Raw genomic sequence first — 13,492 nt, forward strand, 5'->3', positions numbered from 1 at the left:
GAGAAACACGCACACATATTTAAATATATATGAAGAATGAAGTTATAGTTTGGGTAGGTATTTTGACAGCATGATGCCTTTAACATCATGCCGGTGATAAAGTTGGTTGATTGTTAACCATTATGACAGTTAATAAAGGTTTAACGTCTAATGAAAAGTAGATATCCTGAATGATCATCTTCAAGGATTTCACAAAAAGGAGCTAATTGATCAGAATTTTGCTGCGAAATTTTCCTGCACAATAACTAGCAACCTTCAAAAGTCTTTCACATTTTTTTGGATTTCTCGTTTTTTAATTCTGAAACATAAATTTTAGTCTACAAATTATCAAACAATAAAAGGTTTTACAAAACTTTACGTAAATCTCAAAACGATAAAGGAAGAAAAGAGTAAATGTTGACCATTGTTCCACCTGCAAACACCCCAACATTCATCAATTTAATTGCCACTTATTTGAGTTTCTAGTTTGCGGAAAACAAAAAAATATTGTCAAGCAAATGAAACTGAGTATTCAAGGCCGACATAAAATTACGTCAATAAAATTGCTTCATGAAAAAACGTTGTGAGTACGTTAATTGAAACGGAAAACAGCGAATAATAACAAACCTAATTGTAAATAATATATTTTTCAATAATTATTTTAAATGCTTTCGTGATTATAATTCTCTATTACTGATAAAAAAAAAAAAAGTTTACTCTAAATATCTTCCTACCGATTGATTGAAGGTTTTATTGTTTTTTTATAAGTATATGAAAATTTAAGAAAAGTTTATGGGAATTTATGAAAAATGATGAAAACTTTATATATATATATAAAAATAATTAATCATTCTTTCGATTTTAAAACATACTCTAAATTTTTAATCAATGATTTATTTTGAGATTAAACTTATGGATAACAAGTTTAGTCTTAGAATTCCTAATTTTTGTTCCAATTAGTCACGTGCTTAGTTACGCTATTGGCCGTATTTTTATTGAAGCCATCCACTCAAAAGAAATAAAATGATAATAACTAAACAAATATATAAAGAAAATAAATGTTAAAAAGAAATAGATATGTTATACTACTTACCCACTTTGACAATGCCGAGTTCAACGGTTTTCACTCGACCTTGAAAAGCCTCATTGCGTACACATGTTCTTTAGTTAAGTGAAAAGCACGAATCGTTTTAATGAACAAAGATGGTCGTCAATGGTGCTTACAATACCGAGGAAAATTCTTCAAAGTTTTTTTTAGGTGTATTGTTAAAAGCTTCATTATTATAAGTAAAATTTAGCTCTGTAAATATTTAAGCTGATAAGTGCTATATTTATATACTCTTATTTGTGCTTGTGAAGTCTCTATATTAAAACAGAAAAAATATGAGACATTCGGTGTCTAAATTATTTAATAGCCTATTTTACCATAGCTGAAAAGCAATTTAAAAAAAACAAAATATATTTCCAATTCATTTTTTTCATCAACTTTTCATTAAAGGAAAATTTACAGTGTTAATTTTTTTTGATGGAAGAATTGCCCGAATAGAAATTTTATCAAGGTCTCAAAATTGTGCACAGCGAGCGAGAATCGGATGAGTAACCTCTTACATCATATTAACATAACAATAAAACAGCGTTTGCATTAAGGTGGTACATCCCCATTAATTTTGAAATTTTTTAGAAAAAATCAATTTTTTGAAAATTGGTTTTTTAAATTCAAAATTTTTCATAGAACAATATTATTAATTTTTTTTTTAATAAATAAATAAGGAAGTGTGTACAATTATGTGTTTTGTGGCCATAGTAAATTGAGAAGTCCGTAGCAACGCCATAGCAACGCATTTTAAAACAAAAAATGTAGACTTGCTCAAGCTTATAAACATCAATAACTCTTTTTTACTGCAGCTTGTTTATTTTGTGCCAGGTTTCTGTTGATGGTACCTGGCAAAAGAGAGGCCATCAATCTTTAAATGGTATTGTCACTGCAATATCAAGAGAGAATGGAAAATGTCTTGATTCAATTTTGTTAACTAAGTTCTGCAAAGCTTGTAGTTATTGGAACAAAAAAAAGTCAACACCAGGTTATCAAAATTGGAAAATAAATCATGTTTGTGAAGCTAACCACAATAAATCATCAGGATCCATGGAAGCTTCTGGTGCTGTTTCCATTTTTCAACGGTTAATTGAAATGCATGGTTTGAGATATGAAGGATATATTGGAGACGGTGGCAGCTCAGCATATAATGATGTTGTTGCAAGTAATCCATATCCAGGTTTTGAAATAAACAGACTTCATTGTGTTGGACATTACCAAAAGAGACTTGGAAATCGTGCGCGTAACCTTAGAGTGACACTTAAAGGTCAGTCTCTTTCAGATCGAAAAAAAATAGATGGAAAAGGTCGACTGACAGATAAAGCCATAAATACGCTTCAAAATTATTTTGGTATGGCTATCCGTCAAAATGTGAATAACCTATATGCAATGAAAAAAGGTGCTTGGACTGTTTTATTTCACAACAGTGACATAAGTGAAGAGTCAGAGAGACACAAATTTTGCCCACGAACTAGAACTAGTTGGTGTTTTTGTGGCAGAGTAATAAAGTAACAGGTGAAACAACATACAAAACTAAATTAAGCTTACCATTAGCAATTAAAGCAGTACTTATGCCGATATTTACAGATTTGACAAATGAAACATTATTATCAAAATGTTTGCACGGACAAACTCAAAATAACAATGAAAGTCTGAATTCCTTAATATGGAAGAGGTGTCCTAAAGATTTTTTTATTGGGAAAAAAGTTCTTATGATTAGTATGAACTCAGCTATTATAGGATTTAATTATTGAATCACAGCAGTTGAAAAAGTAATTAGTGCTGGAGGTATCGAACCAAGTATATTTATGCAGGAAGGACTTCGTAAATTAGACTGCAACCGAATTAAAAAAATGAATCACAAATCAAGTGCTAAAGGTAAAATAAGGAGAAAACAGCTTAGAGCCATCAAAAAAGGTTACATAGATATTGAAAAAGAACTGGAAAAGGACCCACAATATAATAGTGGAGGTTTTTAATTGGGCTCGTGCTTCTTTTCCTAATATAACGAACTTTTATTTTGTTTTTTGTGTTTTTCTCAAAATGTCATTTTTACCAAATACCTAAATTTTAAAACGCAATATTTTCAGTTTGGGACAATATGCTGACTTGAAATTTTCAGGGTGTTTTTGTTATAAATTGACTTAGGTAATGAACCAAAACTACAAGTAAATATGATGTATAAGTATGTTTAAAATCTTTTTTTCTTGCTTTTTTTGTTAAAAATTTTCTTAAATATATAGAAAATTATTTTTAAAATGTTCTATGCATCTTTAATGCATGATTTTGGTTCATAACCTCTTCGTACCTTTTAGGAACATAGTGTGAAAATTTCAGAGTTAAAAGATATTTAGAACTGGAGATATCTTGTTTTAAATTACACCCATATTTTGGCAATTCGTATGGAATAAGTGAGGCAAAAGTTGAGCAATCGAGATTTCTTATTTAAAAAAAAAATCAACACACTTGTTTTAACTTGTGTATTGTAGTTTTAATTTTGTATTGATTATTTTAAGGAAATTTTTTAGAATGGGGGTGTACCACCTTAATTAATTTTTTTTTATTGGTAAAATACCGAACGAAATGAACGAAGAACGAAATAACGATACCGTGGTTTTTTAAAAGTTTACAACTAACTGTGCTTCGTGTTTTTTTTACTCATGACGTAACGTATGACGTCATAGTAAGACCTATATGAACAAAAAAGAATAGGCAGGAAAAATGTTAACACCCAATTAAATTTTAACCTAACTGATCTGGAAAATTAAAAATCAATACTAATTATAACAATAATAGAAAAAGTAATAATAGTAAACAGTAATAATAATAATAATAATAATAATAATAATAATAATAATAATAATAATAATAATAATAATAATAATAATAATAACAACAATAACAATAATGATAATAATAATAATAATAATAATAATAATAATAATAATAATAATAATAATAATAATAATAATAATAATAATAATAATAATAATAATAATAATAATAATAATAATAATAATAATAATAATAATAATAATAATAATAATAATGATAATATAAAGGTCTACGATGCAAAACAAGTTCCGAAGATTGTTCGAACGTCTAAAAAAAAAAGAACTTGTTTTACCTTAGACAATTGTAAGTTTTAGAGTATAAAATTATAAGTCGCAATATACTAAAAAATTTAGTTTATTATCATTTTTTTACTCTAAGACAGCCACAACAAATAATCTTACCAACACCTTGGCTGTTTGGATTTCATGCAAGGTACTGGTCAATTAGAATGAATTTGAATCTGAATTTAGATGAGATATTTCTTCTATTCCCATAAGCACTTTAAAAAACATGTTTTTTTCTTTTTAAAGCAAAGTGTAAAATGAATTCACATCAGCTTGTTATGAAACAAAGCTTCAAATGCTTTACGGCATCACTGCAGTTCAATAAAGATGGTTAACTGAAAAGCTTCTTATATGGAAATTTAAAAAAAGTCGCCAAGTTCAAAAAGCGTTGTTATTTTTCATTCTGTTTTTAATAAAATTGCTCTTAGATGATTGATTTGATTGATTTGATCATTAAGGTAGCTCTTTAAACCTATGACGAGGGGGTGTTAAAAACTAGGGGTGGGCTTAAAAAGGAGATCGAGCATCAGGTTTATTTAAGGGACATTATATAAAAACAACAGCACACAGATGATCAGCAAACAATCTTGTAAATCAACAATCAATAATGTATATAAACTTTTTACATAAAAAAAAATGGTTTGATTGCCAGTAAATGCGGTTTAAACATTGTAAAAATGAATTCTTTGACATACCATTAAACTTATAGTCCAACCTCTGTCTACAACCGTTTGGCAGAGATGACGTCAGGAAGGTTTTTCGGTTTTTAAAAAAAACCAATAAATTTATGAGGAGAAAAAGATAAAGAAATGATACAAAGCAATCAGTTGTTCATAAATCTCTTACCTCGAATCAACCTAATAAAATAAACCTAATTTTAGATGTGAAGACAAAGTATTTACATATCAAGTGACGCTAATACAAAGAGAAAGCAAAATTTAAAAAAAAAAAACAACCCAAAACAAGTTGAATTTTGGCTGATCTTGTCCGAATATAAAACTTTGATTTTTTAATTAAAGTTGTGTGATCAAAAAACAACAACAGCAACAACAACAACAAAACAATACTTTTTAAAAAGTGAAAAATAGTTATAAAGAAATATTCAGGATAGTAGAGGGATTCAGCATTCCTTAAAGAAGAAAGGCAGCGGGGGTGGGCGTTCTAAAATTATATAACTTTGATCATTTATGGAACTTTGACAACTAAAAAACTTTTTTTTTGAAAAAACGTTTTTCTAAGCTTTCTTAAGAAATGTGGGGAAAAAATTGAATTGCTGTAGCTGAGTGCTGCATCACTGAATTTTTATCTTTTTTGATAAAATAGTCTTTTTAAAAAATCATCAGCTAAGGACGATTCTAGCTAAGACGCTAAGATCGCTTAACACAAGAGTGCGCTTTAAATCCGCCGATGTTGCTCATCCCTTTCTTACTAACATTCCCGGACAAAGGTACTTTAGAAACGTTCAGGATTACGTCAACCTACATTTTTAAGTCGTTAATTTTTTTTATATACCTATGGGATTAATCTTTTTTGCTGTTGTTTTAATTCGATTCGCTCGTTTCTTTCTAAAAACTAAAAACGGATTGAAATTCAAATCGTCCGTAATAAATAAATAATTTTCTAGTATTCTTTTATTAGAGCTTCAGGTTATGACATATGGTTTTTTAAAACACACAGATTGTTTCTATAATTGTGCTGTTACCTTCTGTTGAAAGAGAAATACGCAAAGAACAGGTTTCAATAAAAGAGCGTTTGTTTTTATTTCTAATAAAGATTTGCGCTAAAATATCCACGAGCAAACCTTCCTAAATAAATATTAGCCGCAATAAAAAAAGAAGGAAAGGCTCTGTGACTTGTATTCGTGGTGCTAGAAGAATCAATCAGTTAGAACGTAAACGTTTCGTAGAAATTAAAAAAAAAAAAAAAAAAAAAAAATCAGATCGATTTGAAAAACTATAAACAGTTGAGTTTAAAACAAGAAATATTTTTAAGAAACTTTTAATATCTTGAATAAGTATGTCGATGCCGGCTGGCTAATATTAAAAAAAAAAATAGTAAGACATTCGAACAATGCTCGGAGCTTGTTTTTCATCATAGAATTTTCTATGGCACGTTTTTTTAATTTATTGTTAATTTGAGGTTAAAATTGCAGAGAACTGTCATCATAATATCTTGCATAATATACAAGCTATAATATATAATTTTGTTTGAAAAAGAAATTGATGATAATTTATTTAATTGGCACGCTTTTAGAACAACCTTGTTGCTCATGGTTACATTGGTTACTAAATAATTTTAGTAACAATTAATTTCAAAAACTTGCAGTTTTTTGTTAAAAAATATGATTCTCAGAAAAAAAAAAAAAAAAAATTAAACAAAACGCAGGGGTTTAAGCTTTTTTAAAAACCCAACATTTTAAAACAAAAAACGGGGTTAATCCAGCATGCCTCATTTCAGAAAGGACGACAAAAATAGTCTTTACGAAAAAAAACTGCGAAGACAAACGCTGTGGATTGAAAAAAAGATGTTGCACCGTTGACGGTAAGCGTCTTTTTAATAGTACCCTATGTATTGGATTTGTGATAACATCTAAGAAAAATTTCTGTGTGTTTACATTCCAAGTTTCGAACTACAGATGCTGTAATGTCATTAACCTAGTACCCGACTTTTGTTTTTCTTCTTAGAATGATCACTGTAAAAAATGCTTAAATTTACCTCCCTGAAGACATACTTTTTTAATAAAAAGAAAAAAAAAAAGAAAAGAATTTCTCAAAATTTAAGGCTAAAAACTGTTTATTATTCTTTAATTTTTGAGTAACTAAATAATATTGCATTTGTGTGAATTATTAATTTAAAATCATGTTACAATCAAAATACTACAATGCAGTTCGAAAGCTTAAAATTTTGCGCTAGAAGCCACAAACGCCAAAAATCTTTACATTCAACAAAAACACGTCGCGTGCATTTTTTTAGGTTTTTAGAGATAAAAGTTCGGCTTTTGATCGTCTTATTAAGAAACTGACCACCACGACCGTATCGTAAATTAAATATTCATCAAAACCATTTATCATCCGAATCCAACATGAGCAAAGCTTCATAAAAATTTGTTTTTTATGTCCGAATACAAATAACACTAGGAACCTTTTAAAATCTATAGGCTCTACAAAAAAAAGTCCGATGAGGGGGTTAATCTATAGATAAGGGGGTTAATCTATAGACTATTAATAGATTTGTTTTCAATTTAGAAAAGGATGAACTTGTCCAGTTTTAAAATTCATAAAAACAAGAAATATTTTGCTTATTAAGGACAAAAGCCAACATTTTAATATTTAATTTTTTTAAATATATTTTTTATATACATAATATATGTAACCTTTTCTCTTATCATCTTGATATCATTTTGTTGTTTTCCTGTTTTTTTTTTTTTTTGTTTTGTTTTTTATTTTTAAACATTATGATAGGTATCCTATAATTAGACTCTTTTACCTCCTTCAGAATCCTGTCGCAGATAAAAAAAATATTAAAGTTTAAAATTTCTTTTCCTGTTTTTTTTTCTTTTTCAGCCATAACATTGTAACAGAGAATCTTTTCATGAAGCAGCTCGATGACGCTAAAAAATATTTATAATAGGATTGTTTGCAAATACACAATACTAGAGGTCAGACTGTTGCATAAAGTCTCGTCACATCTTGTTCGTCTCGTTTAAGTTGTCGAGACTAAATCACGATATAAACAAGATGAAAAACGATATAATTAAGACTGTTAAAGTCACGTTTTTGTGAGTATACAATTCAGCATTTTTTACTCATTAATATAAATTATATTATTGCTAAGCTATATTGTAAGATAACATTATTGCTAAGTTATATATCGTTACTTTGAAAATGTAAATGCGACTAAGTTTTATGAGAAGAATTCAAACGATAATCTGGAGCATTCAGTTTATTGAAAAAAAAAATAGTTCAAAAACTCTATTAAAAAAAATTGTTTAGAAGAATTTTTTGATGAAAAATATATATATAAAAAAAAAAAAATAAGTTTAAAAAAATGATAATAAAAAAAAAAAAAAAAAATACTATCCGAGACTTGAGATAGAAATAAGATTAAGCAAAAAAAACTCGTGAAAAATTAATTTTAGTAGAGACCGTCACGTTTATTTAGTCGAGTCAGACACTGTTGGTATCTTCCATCTCGATATTGTTAATGTTGAAAGCTTGTCTAGTTACACTTTTTGTTTTAAGAGACAATTTGATTAAGCGAGACGAGAAAAGTCTCTCACGAGAATCTGGTCTCACGTCATTTTTCTTTTACACATTTTTGAGAAAATACTTCAAATCACCTAATAAAGTATTTTATACTCCTCAATTATACCTTTGGTTTAAAAGTTTATTTTATATATATATATATATATATATATATATATATATATATATATATATATATATATATATATATATATATATATATATTGTGTTATATATATATATGAAAAAGTCAATTTTTCACCTTCAAAAAGATTAACAGCGATTATCTTACTCTACGTGAAAAGTTTCACAATCTTTAAAGGATATTTAGAGGTCCCTCAAGTCTCCAAATTTTCATGAAAATCTTTAAGTTCATACAAGTTACTGGCCGCATTGGCTAGTTTTGGTAAAATCAGTTATTCTTACAGTAATTATATAAAAGTTTCAAATCTCATGTGACCATGCAGCCACTAAAAATCACAAGTTTATAGACATTTAACACTTTTTTAATTTTTAGAATACCTATACATAGATTTTGGATAAAATCTGTTGCAGGCATAAAGCTTAGTAAGTTATAAATTAAAATTGATATTTATGATAGTTTGGCTAAATGCCTACAAAAGCAAGCATACGAAAATCCAACATGATACTTGCTTCAGTAGCCAATGAAGTGGCTCCATATTCAACATCAGCTGTCGTGCTCTCAAAAAGTACAGGTCATCATCACAGAAAGAAACGTTTTCTGAAACTGGCACATTAATTACAAAAGAAAGTTAGCAGCTAATTAGCAAATTAGTAGTACAATGGGATGGAAAACCTTCGCAAAAAATGTTCCTGGTGACATTGGCATCAGTATTGACCGACTCTAATTACTTCGTTAAATGATGGTAATACAAAGCTCATGGGGTTTCAAAAATGACCTCTGGTAACAGGTAAAGCTACTGCTGATGTGGTTTTTAATCTTCTGAAATCATGGCAATTGGAGACAATCATGGTACCACTCTCTGCAACACAGGCAGAATGATTGGACTCTCTTCTTGAATCATTTATCAACCGAAATTTGCTGTGGATGGCCTGCTAGCACCATTGTCTGAGGTGGTATTGAGGGATGCTTTTAGTGTCTGCCAAGGGTGCACTTTTACTGAACCAGATGTTCTCATGGTTAAAAAATTCCGTGATAAAAGGTCCAAAATAAGCCAATATAAACAAAAAGAACGTCAGACTCTATTGATGAACGAGTCAAAAAAGCTGAAAGAATTCATTGCAGACTACTGTCAGCTAAATTAAAAAAGAAAAGACCATTGTGAGTTTTTGTCTCTGTTTTTAGACCAGAAGCAAAGAACGTAATCCGAAAGCTTTGTAGAGCACTATTGATAACTTTGCATAGTGAATGCCATCTGCTCGCTGATGATGAAATTGCTCTATGCTGCCATTGAAATGTACTAGAATTACTGCTCATAAATTAAAATTAACTACAAAGTTTAACTGATTTGTTGTGTGTTTTTATTCAGTCATGGTTTACTTGTAGAATTGTCACAGATGCTCCAATAAATAACATTCCGCTGACCCAGCAATTTCGTGAATAAAATACCAGCCAATGCAGAAGACTGGCCTAAAGATGATAACGAGGCATTTGTGGTATATTGCAGCCCGGAATTGGAAAATTTTCCTTTGTTTTCACCGCATCTTCAAGTGAGAAAACACAACTTCTAATACATTCTCCGTTTGATTGAGGAGAATATTTGTTAAAGTCATTGCCTTACAGTTCTGCAGAAGTGACCAATTCTTCACACTATGAGTCTTAATGATAAATTCCTAGATGTTCCCGTTAAATCGTTGCCTGAAAAACCATCATTGAAGAAGGCCTAAGGTTTTTGTAAAGAACCTGGCTAGTGATTGTACAGAGTGTGACATAGGGTTGATGCAGACATTCAATGAAACGATTACAAAAAATGAATCTCAGAAACAATATCTGCTGCATGTTGTAAAGCAACTGTTTAGTCATGTCTTGCAGATTGAATTATCATCACACACTGATTAAATTTTTGGCTTAAAAATGATACAAACTTGGTACAGATTATCTAAATACTTTAATTGATTTTGATACTTTAATTGGTTCTGAAATTTTTAAAATAACATCAGGTGATCACGAAGAAACTTTTCGCCAAACTTGAGTTCAATGTTTTCCTTTTGAATGATCTATTTATCAATTTTAAGGAAAGATTACAACAAATAAGTACAAGCCCACTATCTACTTAATACTTACTCAGTTGATAGAAAAATTAGTGTCAACGATGTCGTAAGCAGTGGCGTATCTAGGGTAGGGCAGGCAGGGCACGTGCCATGGGCGCCAACCTAAAAGGGGCGCAAAAGAGGCTAAGCATAAAGTGAGAATATACCGAAGAAATTGATTTTGACAGTGTTATTAAGAAATTTGCAGCAATTAAAGCTAGAAAAAAAAAGTTGTAATATATGTTACATAAAGAAATTGTTTTTTTATAACGAATAATGAAGTTTTATTAAAAGTTTGTGTCATCATTTATTAAAAAGATGAAGTTTATGTGGGGGAGGAGGGGCGCGAGATCGGTGATTGCCCAGGGCGCTATTTACCCTAGGTACGCCACTGGTCGTAAGTATCTGGCCGCCAAGACTAAGTAAACATTCAACGGGAGTACCTGATGACATGCATATAGTTTAGAGAAAAGCAGTGATTTTCCGTAGGGTAGTTAGACAGAAAACCTAATTGCGCGATGATTCAGTCAAAAAGGCCATCTTAGAAAAATCTGGAGCAGCCATTTATGTTTTCTTTGGAAAACAAAACCTGCCTTAAACAGCCTTCTTCTATTTCATTTGAATTAATTCACATCAAGTTTTCAATAAAATGGAAATAATTTCTTTGTGTTTATATGTCTAAAGGAAACTGAAGTTCTTTAAAAAATGCGAAACAAGATTATAACTGTTTTTTGCGGTTAATGCACAATGAGAAGGAATTGTTTGCGTTATACTAGGTTCATCTTCTTCTGTTCCGCAATTTACAAAAAATCTTTTTAAGTAATTAACTTGCTTTTTCAAAAATAATGCGCTATTTGCTGTGTAGTAATATTTAACTATTTGTTGAAATAATAATTTGTTTAAAAAAATATTTATTCAAATAATTATTTATTTAAATAAATAATTATCAAAAAATTTAGAACTTTGTTTTGAAAATCGTGACGATTTTCGAAATTCTGATATACAGATGCGGGATTTATAAAAAAAATGTTGATCCCCTTCGACTTTCTTTGTTTCTTGTAACAGACATTACGGAAACTGAGGGGCAAAAACAAACAAACAAAAAAGGCTTTAACTGTTTTTGAAGTATCATAATAAATGCAAGTTTACATATTTATCTTTGTATGACGTTTAATATTGGTCATGCTTAATATATCAAAAGTAAGTATATATGTCTATAAGTATATATGTTTATAAGTATATATAAGATTCGTTGCTGGAGTCAAATAAAGCATGTTTATCGCTAAGGCACATTTTTTGGTGAATATTGCAAAAATAGCAGGCATTACATCTTTAAAAATAATGAATCTTAACCAAAACTGAACAAACAATAATCGCAATAGAGAAGTTTTTGAAATAAATTACGAAAATATGTTTAACGCTGTGAAAAAGCAAAGTTACAAGCATCAAACAATATCGTATACAAACTTATATCATATATGTGAGTACTTACTGCGTAAATAAGCTTTATGCATTAATGTGCATTGTTGTTTTTAACTTCCAGAATTTGCAAGCAATCTTTAATACATTTGTATTAACTCAACTTTATTGACACAATATATTTTAACATTACTGACATGTACCTTGGTTAAGTGTTGAATAAAGTGTTTGTATTTCTTGAATTGCATTGAAAAGAGATGATAAATTTTATTGAAGAGAAATGATCATATTTATTCTTGATCAAAGCTCTTCAAAAAATTCTTATATTAGGTAATCAAAAGGATCTATAATCTATTCATCTTTTCTTTCGTAGCATTTTCCAAAGAGAACAAGAGATATTAATATTAGGCCAGATAAGAGCATTTTTAAGTATTAAAAGACGGGGGCTCAATTTATTAAATGCGAAGAGGATGAGGGGGGGGGGGCCTAAATTTGTTGTTCCTGCCAAAGACAATTGTTTTTTCGTTGAATGTGTCGAACGTTTTTGTTCAACTGCTCCTTCCCATACCTTTATCAATTTCTATTACCTTAAACAAAAGTATACTCCTTTCTAAAAAATGGCTGAAATGTACCCCTCAGGTCTCATTATTAGAAATAAACCCGTTTAGCTCTGCAACTAGATCAAGGTAATATTTTCTTAACTTATCGAGGTTCAAAATGAGAAAAGATTTTAGTAAGGTAATATTCGTGACTCAGTGACATATTTCAACCTAAGGTAAAGAAGAATAATTTTTTCACTAGTTACGCCTTCTTGCTGGGTTTAGAAGCGATTTTTTTTTCTTCCTCATTTTAAAGTTTTAATTTTTGCTTCCATTTTTAGGTGATCAGTTTTAATGAGTACCGCAGATGTTATCTTCGTAATAAACTACATGGCAGCAATCAAAAGACAAATACTAATATTATGTCGGAACTGAATGATTCTTCAACTCGCTGAAAAATTAAGTTGATTGCATTTTGTGGTTTTCGATTGAAGGTTCCAAAACTAAGGCAAATTATTGTTCTTTTCAAAGAATAAAGAAAAAACAGAAAATCGATTTAACTCCCATCCTTTAATTTCCATCTAACAACTTCACTTTTAATGGTTCACAAAATTGCTTTAAGTAAAATTTTGGCTTGAAAAGTTGTTTTCAGGATTCAGATTTGACGATCAATCTAATTGTTGACGGTCATCTTTTAATGTTTGACCTTTAAAAAAAGTTTCTCCAATATTTTCCTGAATTTTGGAGAATTTTTTTTTATTAATACAACTTTTAATATGCTGCTTAAACGTTAAAAAATTTCGTAAAGTTTTCTTCGCCACGCAAGCGTATTACTTGCGCCATCATGACACCGTCTACGGGGTTATT

The 13,492-nt window shown here is 29.5% G+C and overlaps 1 long non-coding RNA gene and 1 pseudogene across 1 annotated transcript; both read left to right on the top strand.

Annotated features, from left to right (window-relative positions):
• Positions 1-1,674: 1,674 nt before the first annotated feature.
• Positions 1,675-3,604, top strand: LOC149876305 (uncharacterized; annotated as a pseudogene).
• Positions 3,605-6,620: 3,016 nt separating this feature from the next.
• LOC149876306 (uncharacterized) lies at positions 6,621-13,302 on the top strand. The gene is made up of 3 exons (XR_016448812.1): positions 6,621-6,732; positions 7,755-7,969; positions 12,967-13,302. It is a non-coding gene; the product is annotated as an uncharacterized LOC149876306 (long non-coding RNA).
• The last annotated feature ends 190 nt before the right edge of the window (positions 13,303-13,492 follow it).

Source organism: Hydra viridissima, unplaced genomic scaffold (genome assembly GCF_058129835.1).
Source record: "Hydra viridissima isolate aposymbiotic clone 2 unplaced genomic scaffold, HvirCarnegie_v1 scaffold_22, whole genome shotgun sequence".
Taxonomy (NCBI): domain Eukaryota; kingdom Metazoa; phylum Cnidaria; class Hydrozoa; order Anthoathecata; family Hydridae; genus Hydra; species Hydra viridissima.